Genomic DNA, 21,512 nt, shown 5'->3' on the forward strand with positions numbered 1-21,512 from the left:
AAAATGTAAATTTCCTAAACTAAAGCCATGGATTACAGATGAAACGTGTAAACTAATTAAAAAGCGTAAGTTTATTAAAAGCAATTTAAAAAAATTCCGACAATATGGAATTATTAACGTATTTTAAAACATTTAGAAACAAGTTAAAGATAGACATAAGGAATCAAGAAGATAGTTATTTGAAAAATATAAGGGAAATTCTAAGAAAACTTGGATGGTTTTAAAAGAGGTAAGTGGTCAACAAACCAAAGTAAATGGTTTGATTTATTTAAAAGAAGACAATACAAGCATAGTTGAACCTTTAGCTGTAGCTGAAGCATTTAATACATATTTCTTGTACATTTCTGAAAAATTAGTAGATAAACAAAAAACTCATAAAACAGTTGATCTTGAGCTGATGGATTGTAAAGACAGCTTTGCTACCCAACCGTTGTCAGGATCAATGTATCTATCTCCTGTATTAGATAATGATCTAGAAAGAGCAGTAAACTATTTGAAAAATGGAACTACACCAGGTCTTGACGGAGTAAATTCGACAGTGATTAAGATTCATTTTAAGGAAATTAAGGAGGATGCAATGTGTTAAAGTTAACGGAGTAGTAAGTGTGTAACATGTTATTTTTTTAACATACAAAATTAAATTTAAATTTAAAATATTCATTAGTAAAATTGAAAAAATTAGAACAGACAATTTTTTAATATTACGAATAACGACTTGAGTTTTAGAATTATAATGAAAAGGAGCGAAATGATTATTTTACTGACGATGAGTCAGACGCTATCTGGCAGGTCCGTGCCCGCACGGATATCGCCGCTTCCCCTCCGATCACGGCGAGAGGAGAAGGCTTCCCCCACCCCCGCGATCGCGCGAACCTATATAATGACGGCCGATTTGAAGACACGGAGAGACAGTCAGTGACCGCGACACCGCCGACGACCGCTGCTCACCACGACTACTTCAACCCCTTCCCCCGACCCCGCTCGCTGAACGATTGTACATCACGACTCGACGCCCGCCGCCGATATCCAGCACCAGGTAAGGAACAACGACCCTGTTCCTTACTAAAGTGTTTTATCTCCGCCATCAACAATTCTTCCAAATTTTTTTTTTATGTGAGACAGAATTTAATATTTTATTTGTCATTTATGAAAATTAATCGATCTGAAATATATTAGTAATGTTTGATGGTTATAGATTTATTTTGATAAGATAATTGTTTGATTTTAAATATACTCTTAATAATTTATTTGATATTTAAGGGTATCATTAAATTTAAATAGAATATATTTGACTTTCTCAATTTACTGAAACTTTGATTACTTTTTCAACCTGAATTACTAAAGTTATTCTTTTCTTCAATTTAACTTATATTTAGAATTTCAATTACTCAGATTATTTTTTTTTGTCATTTCGACTAAATTTTAATTACTGTGTTAAAATTTTCCTTTCTAAATTTTTCAGATCTCGCATTTCTTTTCCTGGCGATCGATCTGGCACCTCATCCCGAATTTCCTTTACGAACTTTCCTACCAATTATCTCCTACCCGAAAAAAAATTATAACAGTCGGGACTCGCCTTACCACTGCTTTCTTTCCGGCGATAGTACTGGCATCCTATACCCACGACTTCCTTTTATAAATACTTTCTTCCCACCGACCCCGTCCTCATAAACTAAATCTTATGTTCAATCGATGTAAATTTTTATATTAGGTATAAAGTTTTCTCGACCATCATTCTGCTGTCTGATTATTATCACATTTCTTGGCGAATCTCTAATCTACTCGGAAATATTTTTCTTTCTTATTGAAGTTCAATCTAATTTTCATTTTATTAATTATTTATATCTTTGTAAGTGATTATCTTTATTTTTCTCCTTTATCTATTTCGGGACTCGCAACCCTTTCTTTTTATTTTTTGCGAACGTCCTGACACCCTCACCCCGATAACCTCCATCAAAATATTTATATAACGATATTTTAGTTTATTTTTCTGGTGAACTGTGCAGATAGGGTGAGTGTTCAATTTTTCTTTGATATTCATAGAGCCCTAATATTTATAGTAATTTAGCTTAGTAGCCTTATTGCATAGTTTAATCATTTAACTTTATCTTAGCTTGCATATGGTAGGGTAATTCTGCATGGTGTGTTATAAGTGATTACTTTGTTTTTTTTATTTTCCAAAATTATATGCCTGAGAAAGTAAACTTGATATTTTATTTTGGAGCTATACACTTGCCTAGAGAAAAAATACAGTTTAGTCTATTTTTATATTATAAATTCATCTAGCTTTTGCATCCCGTAGAAATATTGTTTGTTAATGGTTAGTGCTTGCTTTATGTATATAGTAGTTGCACTGTGATATTGGTGCATGGCTAATCTTTAATTTATAAGATTGTATATTTGCTATTGGTGTTATTTGAATATTGCTTTTGTTTGCCATTGCTATTCATATTTTGCTTTGATTTTGTATTTTGCTTCTACTAACCATCATTATTTAACCGATTAATTATTCCAACCCCGGGCTCTTACAATAATTACTGTATACGACTCCCCGACCAAGTTATCAGTGGAGACTACTCAGCTTACTTGTAATTCCTCACTGACCGACGTATTAATAAACAATACAGTTGTTTTCGAAAATCGGACTCGCTTGAACAATAACTTTCCTAGAACAAGAAATTTTTATTTTTCTGAGCAAGATTATTTTTTTTTATTTTTTTCGTCTTCAAAATTTTATTGGAGTCGACGTGATGAAGTAAGCCCAACGTTATTTTGGAAGTATCAATTTCTTCCGCAGGGCCCTCTGATTCGACTCCTAACAATAAATAATAGTTATATGAAATTCTCGAACCCTGGAAATTTCTAACCCAGCTCGACTGGCTATCTGGCAAGTTGCGAATATTTTCGCTTGCCCCGAAAATAACATCGCAAAGTGGCGCCCGAACAGGGACTGTAATATACGTTAATTTACGAACTTTACGATTTACTTTACACTTTTTTGTGAATATACTTTACAATTTACGACTAAAAAAATTGTTAAAGTTTTACAATAACTTTTTGTTTAAGAGAATTCGATACGTACAATAATGATGTACTTACTAAACCTCTTTCTCCGCCCTTATCAAATTTTATTCTTCATGTCTGTAAACGGAAATGATGGACAAGGGGACACAAACAAACGAAAAACAACTACGACTACTACGACTTCAACTCGGGTTACGACACCACAGGCTTCTGTTGGTACATTACCAAAACTTTGTCCCCCTACAGTCGCACCGATTACTACTACGCCTACTGCTACTATTACCACCACCACTACTACTAGTACTACTGCTACTACAATGGGCCTACCGATCCCTCCTACAACTATTCCCAATCCCCAAATTATGCTTCCTTCCCCTTCGGAGAATGATCCTCGTGTGGGCTGGATTTATAAACTACAAAAGAACGACCTACAGGAAGAGTTAAGAAAATTTAATCTGAATCCGGATGGTAATGTGGCTGAACTACGAAAGCGACTTGTAACTTTTCTTAGGTCTGGAAAAAACACCTCCTGAACCTCTTCCACTAAGAACAGAATTATTGTCATACGGACAAAACCTCGCGACCAATGTAGTTTCCTCAGCATTAGGACCGATTAGTGCCTCTCATGTTGACGGTCATATACAACATGAGGAAGTTAGCATTCGAGAAATGTTAAACCTCCCTCCTACAGCAGTTTTAGACTAGTACAGGAACGATTAGCCCTTTTAATACACGAAAAATCTGTAAATTCCATAGCCCAAACAAACACACCAGATATAACAACACCTCACCCGTTGAGAATGTCGACAGCAAGATCCCTCACAGGTGATGAGCCTTGTGACCCGAATTTTGGATTGTACAGTGGCGCTAACACGGCAAGCAGGCCTACATCTGAACTTAGACATCCGGATATCTCTCATATCTGTAATCAAGTTCGGAAATGGAATTTGAGATTCGATGGGGATGGAGACCCAGTCTCTTTCATTGAGCGTCTCAATGAACTTGCCGAATCTTATGAAATACCTCCCGATCGGCTACTAAAAGCATTACCGGAACTTTTTAAGGGAAACGCTCTTTTCTGGTACCGAAATAATAAGTCATTTTGGACAAACTATGACGACTTTGTAATCAGCTTCGAAGAGCAGTATCTTCCTCCAGATTACCGACGTAACTTGGATGAGGAAATAACTCGAAGAACTCAGGGCGAGAGTGAGCCAATGCGAAAATTTATTGTAGCCCTTATGACTCTAATTCGACGACGTGGTGGCTTCTCTGTAAACCAAACACTAAACCGATTATATTCCAACATGAGACCTGAATACAAATTAACGATCAGAAGGGAAAGTTTTCACTCGATTAGTGAATTAATTCATCTTGCCGAAGGTTATGAAAGTTATTTGCGAGAGAAGAATAGTTACCGACCTCCTCCAAATCCGGCTCAATCCATGGTACCTGAGACGGCATACGACTCAAAACGTAGAGTTTTTTAAGTCATACCCAGTTCAGATGATAGATAAGCCAGAACTGTATCACGATAAACCCAAATCTTTTCCCGATAAGCGAAGGTTCGAGCCCTCTACAACTGTCCCGACTAACACTACTCAGCCAAGGCATCTTACTACAGATACAACGACTGCCATTCCTATTTGTTGGAATTGTGAAACTAAAGGGCATAAATATCACCAGTGTCTTCTCCCTAAAACCATTCGCTGTTTTAACTGTAAGAAAGTAGGAGTTCGAACCGTCCAGTGTCCTTGCAGGCAGGGAAACATTTCCGGAGCCCGGAGCGTCAGAGGTGTCCCGGGACTCTGGGGCAACAAATCACCTCAATCGAATGGCCCAAGTGGCTCAACCAAATAAAAGAATTTAACAAAAGCAGCTGTGCCGAAGTTAAATCGAATGATCCTAGACCATTTGTATCCATTAAGATTCAAGAAACTACCTTTTGTGCACTGCTTGATACGGGATCGATGGTGACTATTATAGGGGAAAGAGTAGCTCATCATCTATTACAGTTAGGCGTTAGGCCTAAGAACGTAAATGTTAATGTTAATATGACCGATAGCACAAATAGCCAGATATCTCAGGCCTTCGAATTTAACTGCGAGATAGCCGATATTAGAACTAAGGTACGCGCCCTGTTTCTACCAGGCTTAACTACGCCGATGATTTTGGGTATGGACGTTATAACGCCTTTAAAACTGATCGATATCACTCCTCATGAAAGTACTGCAGAAACAGTGACTAGATGCGATAATTCAAAGACTATTCATACTGATGCCGTTATGACACTAACAGAAGTAGAAAGTAAAAAACTGAAAGAATTCCTTGATTATCAGTTGAATTTGTTCGATGGTTTTATTGGTCGCACGACATTAGTGGAACATAAAATTCGCCTTAAAACTGATACACCCATAAAACAGAGGTATTATTATCGCAACCCGGCAATGCAGGCGATCATTAACAAAGAAGTTGACAAGATGCTGGAGTCAGGCATCATTGAACCATCATCTAGTCCTTGGAGCTCTCCACTAGTGCTGGTTAAGAAATCGAATGGAAAAGTAAGGTGTTGCATCGACTTAAGGCGAGTTAATGCGGTCAGTGAGAAGGATGCATATCCCCTTCCCCAAATAAGTGCGATACTCGACAAACTGAGAAATGCTTGCTATATATCCACGATCGACCTAAAGGATGGCTATTGGCAGGTACCTCTCGAAGTAAACAGTAGACCAATTACGGCTTTCACCGTTCCCGGCAGAGGGTTATTCCAATTCAAGGTCATGCCATTTGGCTTACACTCTGCTCCGGCTACCTTTCAGAGATTGCTAGACCAAGTGATAGGACCTGAGTTTGAGCCCTACGCTTTTGCCTATTTAGACGATTTGGTGCTGGTATCCCGAACATTCGAAGAACATTTAAAACTTCTCAAAGAAGTGTTCGAACGCCTTAGAAATGCAGGATTATTACCAAATATGGAAAAATGTAACTTTTGTAAAAAGGAGTTGAAATACCTTGGCCACGTAATAAACGAGAAAGGAATCCAGACGGATCCAGAAAAGGTTAAATCAATTGTAGATTTTCCAGCACCTAAAACTGTAAAACAAGTACGGAGTTTCTTGGGACTTGCGTCTTGGTACAGACGATTTATCGAAAACTTTGCAAACATATCTAAGCCATTGACGAAACTCTTAAGAAAGGGGAATAGATGGGAATGGACGGATTCTCAAGAACGAGCATTTAATTCCCTTAAAGCAAAACTTTCTACCGCACCGGTCTTAGCCTGCCCTGACTTCAAGGAAACTTTTGTGGTCCACGTGGATGCCTCCAATGAAGGTTTAGGGGCTTCGCTTACTCAAAATATTGGCAAGAGGGAGAAGGTTATTGCATATGCGAGTCGACTTTTACACGAGAATGAAAAGAAATTTTCTGTAACCGAGAAAGAATGCCTAGCTCTGGTATGGGCCGTTCAAAAATTTCGTCCGTACCTCGAAGGGTACAAGTTTATTGCGATAACTGACCATCAAGCTTTAAAGTGGTTGATGAGTTTGGAGAAACCATCTGGAAGACTTGCTCGCTGGATGCTGGAACTACAGCAACATGACTTCGAAGTCCAATACCGCAAGGGAGTCCTGAACCGAGTAGCAGACGCACTCTCCCGGTATCCGATCGACACGTCAAGCTGTGATCCTGTAGTCGGTTCAACCGTTGGGTGTAGCGCCGCCAACGACAGTTCGAATAACTCTCGGAGGCAACTATCGCTCAAAACCAAGGAACCAAGGCTAGAAACAGCTTCAGGCGAACTTGTGCCCGATTGGCACTCGAAAATGCTTCTGAAGGTATCTGCAAGTCCGAATAAATATGCAGATTACACCATTCGAGGAAATAAACTATACCGAAAAATCGATAAATCAAGTACCGACCCAAAAACAAATTGGAAACTTTGCGTACCAGATTCTCTAAAATCCGATATACTGAGAGAAAATCATGACAGCACAACAGCTGGCCATTTAGGTGTAAACAAAACGATCCAGAAAATCAGCGCCAGATACTTTTGGCCTGGATGGAGAAACGATATTCGAAAATATGTAAAAAATTGCGACACTTGCCAGAGATACAAGGTGGAACAATGTAAACCGGTGGGTAAAATGCATTTCAGACGCCCCCAAGGACCTTGGTTCACAGTAACCAGCGATCTGATGGGACCTTTACCTCGATCTCGTAAGGGAAAACAGATTTATCCTGGTGTTCCAAGATACCTTTACCAAATGGGTAGAAATTGTAGCATTACCATCAGCAACTGCTAAGAAGGTGGCAGAAAAGTTCGAAGACCTTATATTGATGCGATATGGTGCTCCAGAAGTAGTACTGACAGATAACGGAACGCAGTACCTCTCGAAAATCTTCCAAAAACTTACAAGTGATTGGGGAATAATTCACAAAACAACCGCACCTTATAGTCCGCAGAGTAATCCAACAGAGCGAACGAACCGTGTATTGAAAACTATGATTTCTCAGTTCGTGCGAAATGATCATCGTAGTTGGGATCAACATTTAAATGAATTTAGATTTGCGTTAAATACATGTTTTAGCGAATCAACAAAATTTACTCCGGCCATGCTCAATTTTGGCAGAGAACTTAAAACTCCAAACTGTATCTACGGTCAGGTATTAGAGAATGCCACTCAAGGTGCTGTTAAACCTAGCGAAATCGATATACATGAATCTCGAATGAACTTCATGCTAAAATTAAGGGAAAAATGTAAGCTAAACATGGAAAAAGCACACACTCGCCAAGCTCATTACTATAATCTCAGAAGAAGAGATAACAGTTTTGTAATAGGCCAACAAGTTTTGAGGCGCAGCCATACACTTTCCTCAGCGGCTGAGAATATCGCAGGAAAATTGGCACCAAAGTTTGAAGGACCATTCATCTTACATCGAAAGATAGGATGGAATATATTCGAACTTCGAGATCTCCATGGAAAGAACGTAGGCCGAGCCCATACGAAGGATCTGAAGACATACTCTTCCTTGGAGGCACATTAGATCCCTGTGTTGCCCCGTAGTGTGCCCATAGTTTCCTTTCTACTAATCTGTTTTATTGTATGATTTCTTGGTTGCCCGATGTGTTTATTGTTTTTGCGCCAAGAGTTGCTTTAGTAGACTAGTATTCCTACAACAAATCACCTTTCTATCCCAAATTCTTCCTTGTAAGACTGCCACTCTCCTGTACCCGGCGTGTCTAATATCCTTCCCTTAGAGATTTTATATTTTCGAGTTCGATTTTTGTTTATTTTTATTAGTAAAGCGAGATCTGATTTTGTTTTCTAGCAATTATATGTATTGTGAAAGACTGTGCCCGTAATATATTTTAGTGTAAATTTTAGTTTTGTTAAATAATTTTTCTTTGTTTATGCAGATTGCAATTTGTTTTTAGTTATATTTTCTTACCAGAATATGTTATCATTTTATTTTATTTGTTGATTAAAACATTAATTTCGTACGAAAAGAGTCTTTAGTTTGTTTCATTTCATTTCAGAAACTTTCAAAACGAATACAAGAGGAGATTAAACTACGGTAACTTTTTTGTTTATCTATATACAAATACCACATTTAACTTTTTTCTTCTTTTTTTGTTTCCCGAAGTACAGATGGGGTGTAACATGTTATTTTTTTAACATACAAAATTAAATTTAAATTTAAAATATTCATTAGTAAAATTGAAAAAATTAGAACAGACAATTTTTTAATATTACGAATAACGACTTGAGTTTTAGAATTATAATGAAAAGGAGCGAAATGATTATTTTACTGACGATGAGTCAGACGCTATCTGGCAGGTCCGTGCCCGCACGGATATCGCCGCTTCCCCTCCGATCACGGCGAGAGGAGAAGGCTTCCCCCACCCCCGCGATCGCGCGAACCTATATAATGACGGCCGATTGAAGACACGGAGAGACAGTCAGTGACCGCGACACCGCCGACGACCGCTGCTCACCACGACTACTTCAACCCCTTCCCCCGACCCCGCTCGCTGAACGATTGTACATCACGACTCGACGCCCGCCGCCGATATCCAGCACCAGGTAAGGAACAACGACCCTGTTCCTTACTAAAGTGTTTTATCTCCGCCATCAACAATTCTTCCAAATTTTTTTTTTATGTGAGACAGAATTTAATATTTTATTTGTCATTTATGAAAATTAATCGATCTGAAATATATTAGTAATGTTTGATGGTTATAGATTTATTTTGATAAGATAATTGTTTGATTTTAAATATACTCTTAATAATTTATTTGATATTTAAGGGTATCATTAAATTTAAATAGAATATATTTGACTTTCTCAATTTACTGAAACTTTGATTACTTTTTCAACCTGAATTACTAAAGTTATTCTTTTCTTCAATTTAACTTATATTTAGAATTTCAATTACTCAGATTATTTTTTTTTTGTCATTTCGACTAAATTTTAATTACTGTGTTAAAATTTTCCTTTCTAAATTTTTCAGATCTCGCATTTCTTTTCCTGGCGATCGATCTGGCACCTCATCCCGAATTTCCTTTACGAACTTTCCTACCAATTATCTCCTACCCGAAAAAAAATTATAACAGTCGGGACTCGCCTTACCACTGCTTTCTTTCCGGCGATAGTACTGGCATCCTATACCCACGACTTCCTTTTATAAATACTTTCTTCCCACCGACCCCGTCCTCATAAACTAAATCTTATGTTCAATCGATGTAAATTTTTATATTAGGTATAAAGTTTTCTCGACCATCATTCTGCTGTCTGATTATTATCACATTTCTTGGCGAATCTCTAATCTACTCGGAAATATTTTTCTTTCTTATTGAAGTTCAATCTAATTTTCATTTTATTAATTATTTATATCTTTGTAAGTGATTATCTTTATTTTTCTCCTTTATCTATTTCGGGACTCGCAACCCTTTCTTTTTATTTTTGCGAACGTCCTGACACCCTCACCCCGATAACCTCCATCAAAATATTTATATAACGATATTTTAGTTTATTTTTCTGGTGAACTGTGCAGATAGGGTGAGTGTTCAATTTTTCTTTGATATTCATAGAGCCCTAATATTTATAGTAATTTAGCTTAGTAGCCTTATTGCATAGTTTAATCATTTAACTTTATCTTAGCTTGCATATGGTAGGGTAATTCTGCATGGTGTGTTATAAGTGATTACTTTGTTTTTTTTATTTTCCAAAATTATATGCCTGAGAAAGTAAACTTGATATTTTATTTTGGAGCTATACACTTGCCTAGAGAAAAAATACAGTTTAGTCTATTTTTATATTATAAATTCATCTAGCTTTTGCATCCCGTAGAAATATTGTTTGTTAATGGTTAGTGCTTGCTTTATGTATATAGTAGTTGCACTGTGATATTGGTGCATGGCTAATCTTTAATTTATAAGATTGTATATTTGCTATTGGTGTTATTTGAATATTGCTTTTGTTTGCCATTGCTATTCATATTTTGCTTTGATTTTGTATTTTGCTTCTACTAACCATCATTATTTAACCGATTAATTATTCCAACCCCGGGCTCTTACAATAATTACTGTATACGACTCCCCGACCAAGTTATCAGTGGAGACTACTCAGCTTACTTGTAATTCCTCACTGACCGACGTATTAATAAACAATACAGTTGTTTTCGAAAATCGGACTCGCTTGAACAATAACTTTCCTAGAACAAGAAATTTTTATTTTTCTGAGCAAGATTATTTTTTTTTATTTTTTTTCGTCTTCAAAATTTTATTGGAGTCGACGTGATGAAGTAAGCCCAACGTTATTTTGGAAGTATCAATTTCTTCCGCAGGGCCCTCTGATTCGACTCCTAACAATAAATAATAGTTATATGAAATTCTCGAACCCTGGAAATTTCTAACCCAGCTCGACTGGCTATCTGGCAAGTTGCGAATATTTTCGCTTGCCCCGAAAATAACATCGCAAGTGGAATGAGGGAAATCAAACACGGTGTGCCGCAGGGGTCGGTTTTAGGGGCTACGTTATTTTTAATATACATTAATGACTTGTGCAATGCTAAATTAAATGCTAGTATCACTTCTTTCGCTGATAATACTCCTTTGTCTTATTCCGAAGAGTCTTGGAACGAAGTAGCTATTAAGATGAACAGGAATTTGCTTTCGATTTAATGGTGGTTTTGTAAAAACAATATGGCATTGAGTCCTGAAAAAACTCAATTTATCAATTTCTCTATTAAAAAGAATAATAAACAGGAAAATAAAATTGTTTTGAAATGCATTACTTGTATAATGAGTGGTGGTTTTTGCAACGATGGTTGCTGTGAACTAAAGGAAGCACGGAGCGTGAAATATTTAGGAATTATATTAGATGAAAAGTTAAATTGGAAAGATCACATAACACACCTCAAACAAAAAATAAATAATACAACAAGACTCTTCTATTATATTTGAAGTATGTGTAGTGATAGTTTATTAAGAACATTATATCTTTCATTAGTTCATAGTAGGTTAGAATACGGAATAGTGTGTTGGGGAGGCACATATGTCTCAAACTTAAAACCTATAATTACAGCACAGAAAAAGTTTATGAGAATAATAACTAAAAGTAATCGATTTGAACATTCTTTCCCAATTTTTTGTTCCTTAAAAGTTCTTCCTTTAAGATATATTTATGTATATTAGGTACTCAAAATTTTTTTCTTAAGAAGTAGAAACTGTAGGGAAAATTATGAGTATATTAACAGACTGCGTAGTAATAAAAATGTGTTTTGTTACCGAAGCCAACAAACACGTATTTTACAAAATCATTTAATTTTTTAGCACCTACATTATTTAACAAATTGCCAAACAACATAAAAGATTTAAGTAATATAAATGTTTTTCTTAAAAAATTAAGACTATGGTTGTTTACAATTCAGAATATTGAAGATTTATTGTTTTATATTTGTAATTAGTTGTTTTAGTTTTCCCTCCTACTTTACTCCACTGTACTTTGCTTTACTTACTGTATATTGCCTTATGATAAGTATTATAGTTATGAAATCATAAATTCTCTCAATAAGTGTTTTAAGTTGTTTTGTCTAATGATTTTGTAAGTGTTCATATTATAAATTGTAGTACAGTGGAGTCCCGCTAATCCGAACACGTGTAATCCGAACGTTGGTTAATCCGAACAGGTCCAGGAGGAATTATTTATAACGATAATGAACAGTTATAGGAACTAATTACATAAAAAAATGAAAATGGATGCATTATTTCGTACACGAACAAAGAAAACTTTAATTAAATAGACATACTGTACAGTATTTTTATTAAGACAAATTGTGTACGGTACAGTACATAAATAATGAAGTTAAATACAGTATCAAATTGAAACTTATAGGTTAAGTATGAGTTAAATTACTGTATTAAGAAGTGAAATCAAACGAAAATTGGACGTACAGTACTGATATTATTATTGAGTACAATATTAATTGTTAAAAGACATAAATTCAGTTATTGTCTTCTGTCGCATTGAAGAGAGTCTATTGGATGACACGTAGTTTCGTACAACTATTGAACGCGTGTACCCGTACAATATCCAGTACGCTCACATTGCTTACCAATAGAACTCTCACAATAAATACGGTAAATGTGCTTAATATTCGCAAACACTTTTATCTGTCAAGAAATACAATGCAACAGTCAGAAAACATGTTTTAATAAAACAATGTTGATAATTCTATAACAAAATAGACCCATTCTCAAGTTTAAAACCGTATTTTTCTGTAATTCTGGCTAATCCGAACAATCACAAATCCGAATAGGGCTCGGTCCCAATTAGGTCGGATTAACGGGACTCTACTGTAGTTTGGAAGAGTAGTATTTATTGTATATTTGATTGTGTATTATAGATTTAAGTATAATTACTTTATTTTTGTTTATATAATTTAGTTGCCATATGAACGGTGATATTTAAAATTGCAGTAAAGCCTCCAATCAGGCTAAGCCTTGGAGAATTAAATATTTCTCACGATATACTTATTAAATGTATGTATTCATTCAATTCAATTCATTTATTGTCGTTAAAATAAACATATGTTACAATAGGCTTTGTCACATTAGTCAATTAAATGGTAGCACAATGATACAAATAAAATAGCAGACATTTGACTTCAGCGAAAATTTGATGTAAGATAGCTTGTTGTTTATCAATGTGTCTTAATCTAAATATAACAATTAACAATATATAACAATGAACAAATATAACAATTAACAAACATAACAATTAATAAAATTAACATTAATAAATACAACAAATAATAAACAATTACAAAATATGAGAATAAATTATGATATATAAATATTACACCTAAAATATTATGTCATCTAATGAAACATTGTAGAATTCGTCTAAACTATAAAAAGCTTTTTTTTAAAAACCATTTCTTAAGAACTAATTTAAAACTATTTACAGACAAAGACTTTACATTTAGAGGTAATTTGTTAAAAAGCTTTATGCCAATATGTATGTAATTACTTTTCGTCTTACTTAGACGTACAAATTCTTCATCGATAAGGTTTTTATTTCTGGTGTTATATACATGTTTACTGCTTCGTAAATTAAATTCTGCATAATGGTCTTTAACATACATAATTGATTGAAACATGAACACACAGGGTAACGTTAGAATACTCAGATCAATAAAATGCGGTCTACATGATTCAGTGTCCCCAATTCCCACTATACATCTAATCGCCTTCTTTTGCCATATAAAAACCTGTTGAGCCCCAGAGGAGTTTCCCCAAAGAGTTGTATCGTATAATAGGTGACAGTGAAAAAAAGAGTAGTAAGCATTTAAAATAAGTTCCCTACTGGTACATGTTTTTAGTTTCCTTAATAAGAAAAGAACTTTAGCCAATTTTTTACACAATTTATTTGTATGTTCATTCCAACTAAGCTTGCAGTCTAGATTTATTCCTAGGAGTTTAACAGATCTATTTTCAGTGTTTTTAAGCCCAAAAACAATTCTTTCAGTCTTATTTTTATTAAGTAATAATTTATTATTTTCAAGCCATATGCAAAACTTTTTAAATGTGGTTTCACTGTCTTCGAGTAATATATTAAGATCTTTTCCTGCATTTAACAATGTTGTGTCATCAGCATATAAAGCACAATTTCTGGATAAGAAACTTGGGAGGTCATTAGTAAAAATAATAAAAAGAAATGGCCCAAGTACTGAGCCCTGGGGAACCTCGTTTAATACTTTTTGCAGGCTTGATTGTTGTTCACCAGTTTTAACCATTTGATATCCATCCCTCAAGTACGACCTTAATAGATTTAGCTCATTTTGCACAATACCGTAAAATTCAAGTTTTGTCATAAGAATATCATGAGACACAATGTCAAACGCTTTACTTAGGTCCAACAAGGTTGCATGAGTATAATTTTTTTATTAAAATCCTTGAAATACATAGGATACTATATTTTCTATAGCATTGATGGTAGAAAATATGTATGTAAACATACATTGATTCTGTATGTATGTAAGGTGTTGTTTGAGAAATAAAATTTCTTTCTTTCTTTCTTTCGTTTGATGAAACATTGTATCCTTTCCTACAAAAGTCTATTTTACATTCACTTTGTATATTTAGATTGTTCCAACATATAACCTTTTGTATGTTTTGAAAATTACTTTTTAGAGTTTTTACTTTATACAAAAAAACAAAATAATGCTGATTTGAGTCGAAAGAATCTCATTAAACATATTTATTTATAAGTGACTATGTGATGAGTGTCCGCAACTAAAAGTTTTTCAACGGCCAGGATCCAGGATTAACACGTTCCCTATCAACACGTGAGAAAACACCGTTACAACAGCCCGGTGCCAAAAAATACAGTTGTCACTTCAAATTATTCTCCCCATAGACTGACAACTGTAGGTTACCCATGGACTGAATGCACTGAACCAATGTCAGCTACTATTGACGTAAAAACAATGTTGTTTTATTGTCTCTTACAACCTTTTGATCTATGTTATCAACTTAAATTTAGTTGTTCGGTCAACAGGAATGTTTGAAAATTGGGCTGGCCACACGTTTCCTGAGTGGGATAATTTTTACTGTTTTTTAATCCTTATCTTGTAACTAAATTTCCTACAAACGGCATTCAACAAGATGGCCGAATAGTGATGTATGTTATATATTGTAATGGATTGAAATTGTGGTTGAAATTTGTAATATATTGTCGTGTTTTATTGAATTGATAAAATACACCACAATAGAAAACATATTCTCTACATCAACTATAGCTTACATTGGTCTATGAGAATATTAACATGTTTTAAGTTATATACATTGCAAGGTACGCAATAGACTGGTAACACTTATAATTAATTAACATAACTGAAGTTTAGTTTGAAGTTTAGTTTATGACAATTGAAGGATTGTGAAGGAAACAGGATTTTTCCAGACATTTTTCATCGTAAGACGTTTTAGTTTCATTGAACGATGGATAAATGTCCAGAAAAATCCTGTTTCCTGGGTAAATTAAAGTATAATTTATGAAGGAAAATTATGTTTTTCTTTACTGATTTACGTATCTAATCATTGTCTGATTGATGAAACAAATGTTTTTAGGTTGGTCTATTCGAAAGTATGTGTCACCATCTTTAGTGTCTGGTAGAAATCAAGTCTAACAGGATTGGACAGTGAGAAAAAGTTTATACTCAGTAGCAAACATGTTAAGACATCCTGCTTTACTGCCGTATTAGAACCCTACAAAAACAGCAAACCCTACAGTAAATTAAACTCATTTTATTTAATATCATGAAGAATGATAAGCTAACTTGCTTCAAAGCTAGATGTAGACCTGACAGTTCTATTTCAATTCTCTATAAATCTGATAATCAGTAAAGGGAATAACAGCCAACAGTATGTTTACAATTATGGAGAATTTGTTTGATTGCCAATATTATTTAAGTTATTGTCAGTATTGATAAGAATAATAGTGTAAGCATTGATCATGTAATGTACCTGAAAGATAATTTCATTGGTTAACTTTAGAAGTGACAAATATCAGATTTCCAAGGTTTTCCTTATTTCTGAGGTAGTTTTGGATTATATTCTGTACTATTTTACTTTAATTCATGGTTTAATGTTGCACCCTAACACAACATTTATCAATGGAAAGTTAAAGAAAAACTACAATATTTGTAAACAGTTGACAGTTAAACGCTTGCACCAATGAAATTCATAAACGGAAAAATTCCGTATGGGTAGCACCAGTCTAAGAAAAGTTCCATTTTTAGAGCAACTATGGTCAATCATGTGTTTTTATATAAAAGTTATAATTTTCATGTAACAGAATTTGGAAATTAGCCTATGTCTTATTTGAAAACTACAAGCAAACAAAAGTTCCAGCAGTAGAAAAACAGCTGAGTCTATTTATTTCTATATATTATATAAAACAATTAATTTTTAGAAATTACGTTTATACCAAACAAAAGCTTAAGGTCTGTAAAAGCGTTTAACTACCACAGTAATCGTACAAATTTGCTACAAAATGTATATCATGAAATAAAAATATAGTTATTTTAAATATCAGTTAAATTTACTACTGCTTTAGCTCTTTTTGAGCTAAAAACACAATAGTACTTTCATTGTAATTTTATTTAGGTTTTACAATTAGTAATAATTTAAATTATTATATGAACTTGTTCTCCTTTTTGTTTTCTACATAAAAATAAGTTATTTATCGGCAATATACATTATTTAAGATTTTATACAGTTGTTTTGAATGAAAGTAAACTTTTTTGTAATTTTGAAGTTTTATGTAGATTTTATATACAACCAGTCTTATGGTACCACTTGGAAAAATTTCTGCACAACTTAACTACCGAACATGATCTCCAAAAACCGAAACCATCCCTGTCCTAAATGATTTAAATATACTTATATAGTGCAACTTGTAGATACGATAATTGTCACTAAAAACCCCGAAAAAGTTTAAACCACAAAATATATCCTATAAATATCTCGCAGAAGATCTTTGGCCAGCTTGATTCGTCATTTTTTACAATTGGTGGCTGTATACAACTTTTTAAATTCACAATTAAGTTATATATGAACCTAGAGAAAAAACATGTACAGAAATGCTTATAAGATTTACTAAAAATTTGTGGAAATCAATTTTGTTGGTACCCACCGGGACTACATCTCAAATGGTTTTCAAGATATTGATTAAATGTAATCCTATAAGAACTTTTCTATCACATCTGATATGCTGAAACAAGTTTAAACTTGGTACAAAACTTGATCCTTGAAATGTCGACTAAGTTTACTGAACTGTTTGGTACACCATCTCTCTTTACTATGACGGTCTTTTAAACTTCTAAATGTTCACATCTCTGTTATTTATAAACTTAGAGTAAAATCAAAAACTGTTCTGATATGATTATAATATTAACGTTTTATTATTTGTTATTAACATTTGTTTGGTATCGGTAAATCCAATGCTCGCATAAATTAATATTTCAGATGTCACCAAAAGTACCTAAGTCACATCTTTCTAAGAAATAGAGCCAGAAGGACTATTTCTATTACAATCAACATAATAAAAAACTATTATGTGCAATACAAAAATGTGTTTCTAAAGAAACAAATGAATTTCCAAACTTTTTTATATCTTGGAAATGATTAAACATTTATTACTCTTTTTTAAAGTAATCGGTTTTGACATTTTAAAACAGGAATTTTGTGCCAGATTCATAATCTGTGGAATAAGGCGATCAGATGAAAAATTACAGTTATATATCACTCTATGGCTTCAGCGTAGCCTATTATGTGTAATTTAGTGAATCCCTGGACTAAATGGGATCTCACTGAACATGAGAGAAGGTGGAGGTTGCACCTGGGCATGAGAATGAGCAGAATGGTAATACAGTCGCCTTCCTCCAGAGTGGTGTCTGACCTTCTCCCACTAACCAAACACTTAACCGAACATTGCAAGATCTACGTAATGACTCAAGATGTTTTGAGGCGCAATGATTTTACTGTCTGGCGTTTTTTGCCAAACATTGCCAGTAATTCCCAGATCGACTGCTGCTGACGAAATAAACCCTTGCCTCAAATCATCGAATCTATGGCGCTATGTTAAGAAACTTCAGCTGACAAAAAACATGAGAGTTGCATTGCTGAACGATACATCTGCTGAAGATTTCTCTGAGCAATTGCTGACTATCGGTAATGGTCGTGTACCTGTCGACGAATCGAGCGGATGGATTTCATTTCCTCCGAATTTCTATAACTTTGTCTCATCGAAAGACAAACTCATCAATAAAGTATTCCCAAACATCATTACTAACCTCAAAAATAATGAATGGTTGAGTGAGCGAGCAATTTTGGCAGCTAAGAATAAAGATGTAGATAACTTAAACTACATAATCCAGAATGAGATCATTGGTACACTGCATTCTTTCAAATCTATTGACTGTGTAACAAATAAAGATGATGCCAATAACTATCCAATTGATTTTTTTTTAACCACATTTTTTTGTGTAAAACCACTAACAAAGCTGGATTCGAGGTTGGTAATCACGAGGTAACAGTGAGTGAACTCGTTGTACGTGGTAAGGATGAAGTTGTTGCTCATGTAGTATAGTCCAGACTGTTTCATTGCTAACATTGAACTGCAAACCAATTTCTCTAGTACTTTTGTTGGGGTGGTCTGATATGACATCCAATATGGATTCTTCCAATTCAGGAGTTCTTACTGAAACCTGTCGGCCTGAGTTACCTGGTTTTTGGTGTGAAAAGCTTCCTGTCTCTGCAAGTTGTCGATGAATTGTTGAAAAAGTTTCATTACAAGGTAACACACAATTTGGGAAACGTTCCTGATACAGTATTCTCGCTGCAGTACCACTACAATTAGCAAGGCCATACATTAGATGCATGTCTCCCAATTCTGAGTTGGTAAAATCATTGGTAATATCATTATTTGCCATTCCTGTTGCTAATGAAAAGAAACTAAATCATAAACACTTACTAATTAAAACAAACAATACTTTATACTAAAGTAATTGGAATGGACACAAAACAACTTTTACATTACAGAAGAAATAGGTTAAGTTAGTTATGAGTAAAATGCAAACAATGCCAGAAACGTAAACAACTTTTAATAGCTTAAATAAACAGCTGTTCACATTAATCAGCTCATTGACTTTAAATCAGCTGTTCAGAGTAAAATAGTTTAGAATACTATACTTCCCGTTGTGTAATGTTGTAAAACCTGGTATTATGTTTGGTAGTACTACTGTAATCAGTTGTTTTTATTTGATTTTAATGAAACAACCACTGTTAAATTTACAATAAATTTTACAACATTTTATTATTCTTGTAAAATTTTCATACAGGGTATTGATTTTGAGGAATTTAACATCAAAATTTATGATCGGCTGCTATTTTGAAACGGGTTAAGATAATTTGTCCATATTTTTTACTCAAATGGGTATACAAAAGGTAAAAACAACTGCAAAGTTGCATAAATTTATCTTTACTGGTATAAGAGATATAACTTTTTTGGTAAAAATCACTTTCAGACAGATAGATGGAAAATTAAAGGTTTTAGGACATACATCCATATGAAGTTTTTTCTCATTTTCTTGTCTAGAACAAAATACTACAATATTGAAACACCTTTAGTAACACCCTGCGCATGCACACACTCGCACACACACACGCATATGTGCACACACACACACACACACACACACACACACACACACACACACACACACACACACACACACACACACACACACACAACTCAAATTGCATATATACTAAAAACAATTAAAATATTTTCAGCAATTTCATTGAATTAATTGAGAGTTACACATTGAATTAATTTCAAACAATTTTGTTTTAATACATTAAAAACAGCTAGCTTTAAATAAATTTTAATTAAGTATAATAAAAATGAGTTTGTATTTGATAGTTTAGGTGTTTCTAATATTGATAATTTTGTTAGCTGATTAGGTTATCAACCGACGTGAAACTGGCCATAGATTCCATCCATAAAAAGAACGAGTACCGGGAACTAGTTCCTAAATGAATCCTAACCTAGTTCATCAACTCAAACCATACAAAATATATATTTAATTAATAACGTGAAGATAAATACTACAAATACAAATTTTAAATGAACAAACACTACTTTTATGATAATAATCCCCTTTTATAGTGGCAATTTTCAAGACTATACTCAATTAAAAGGCAAGTTTTGAGAAACCCTATAAAAGGGCCCATACCTTAAAAACGTACAAGCCAATTTTGATAAAACTTTCTATACACATTCACTAAATGGTCTACTATACTAAAATACAAGCCTCATTCTTAGGCCGCAACTATTTCCGGAGCCACATCAACTTTACAGGCCAAGTGCTGACAAAAACCAATCTATGGATGTCCATACTTCAAAAACGTACGAGCCAATTTTGATAAAACTTTCTATACACAATCACTACATGGTCTACTATACTAAAATACAAGCCTATACATGGTGGCCTTCTCTCATACTGCAACCTAACTAGACCTATCAGGGGATATCTTAAGGAACCTTTAAACAATATTGTTCAATCCATTTCCACTAACATATTTTGTTATCTCCTGTGTGTGACATTGAAGAAAACAATCAAACAAAATAAACGTTAGACCTACTAAACATGATTGTGCAATATATTCAGCTATTAGTACTAGTTAATACACATAGTTGTATCTAGTGTAGTTACACATTGATTTAAAGATTAAATTAGTGAATAATGTAAGGTCTACTGTTGGAAAGTTCAGAGTTATGTATTTACCTTAATCTAAGAATCGTATTTAACTAATATCGCCTGTCAACGTCAACACTAAAGTAACCAAGCAGAAAGGTTACCTGCAGTTGCAGTGGAGTGATCCTCTAATGTTGTGAGATGTGTCGTCGAAAACTTAAAAAAAATTTCACTAGACAGCAGAGCGTGAAATGTAAGTAAAGCCCTTATCTAACCACCGTGAAGTTAGCGTCACTTTATCGTCCAGACCGTCTAGTGCATCAATGTTGCAGTCATCAATCTGAAGGCGTTAACAAAAATTCAAAAACTGAGATAAATTGTATAATACTAATTATAAAAACGATCTTTCACAAAATCAACACAGTTTTTTCTATTTATTACTTTCCACAAAGGTTTCCCATTAAATGTGTCATGAATAAAATTCCCAAATATAATACCTAAGTAAACCGTAGGAATGTATCGTAAAATGGACGTCCTCTAATAAATGCCACTCCTGAGACTTAACCAAACAAGTGCCCGCAATGGAACTTCGTACACAGATGCTCTGTAAGCTGAACTTTAATATACCAACGTCAAAAAGGTGGTGTCGGCCGTCAGAGGTCCTATCGTCGAAATTAAATGCACCGTTAGACGGGGCGTTCTCGTATAAAAGTCGCTCCTGA

The 21,512-nt window shown here is 34.2% G+C and overlaps 1 protein-coding gene across 2 annotated transcripts in view; it reads right to left on the bottom strand.

The window, feature by feature from the left end:
• The window catches only part of LOC124353569 (NFX1-type zinc finger-containing protein 1-like), a 63,572-nt gene extending 42,514 nt beyond the window's left edge, over positions 1-21,058 (bottom strand). The window contains exon 1 of one of the 2 annotated variants that reach the window (XM_046803467.1): positions 20,955-21,058. The gene's annotated coding sequence lies outside the window, so the exon portion shown is untranslated. Of the gene's footprint in view, positions 1-20,880 lie in introns of both variants that reach the window. The other variant, XM_046803466.1, reaches the window with a different exon arrangement.
• Between the last annotated feature and the right edge of the window lie 454 nt (positions 21,059-21,512).

The sequence above is a fragment of the Homalodisca vitripennis genome, chromosome 2 (assembly GCF_021130785.1).
Source record: "Homalodisca vitripennis isolate AUS2020 chromosome 2, UT_GWSS_2.1, whole genome shotgun sequence".
In the NCBI taxonomy this organism is placed as follows: domain Eukaryota; kingdom Metazoa; phylum Arthropoda; class Insecta; order Hemiptera; family Cicadellidae; genus Homalodisca; species Homalodisca vitripennis.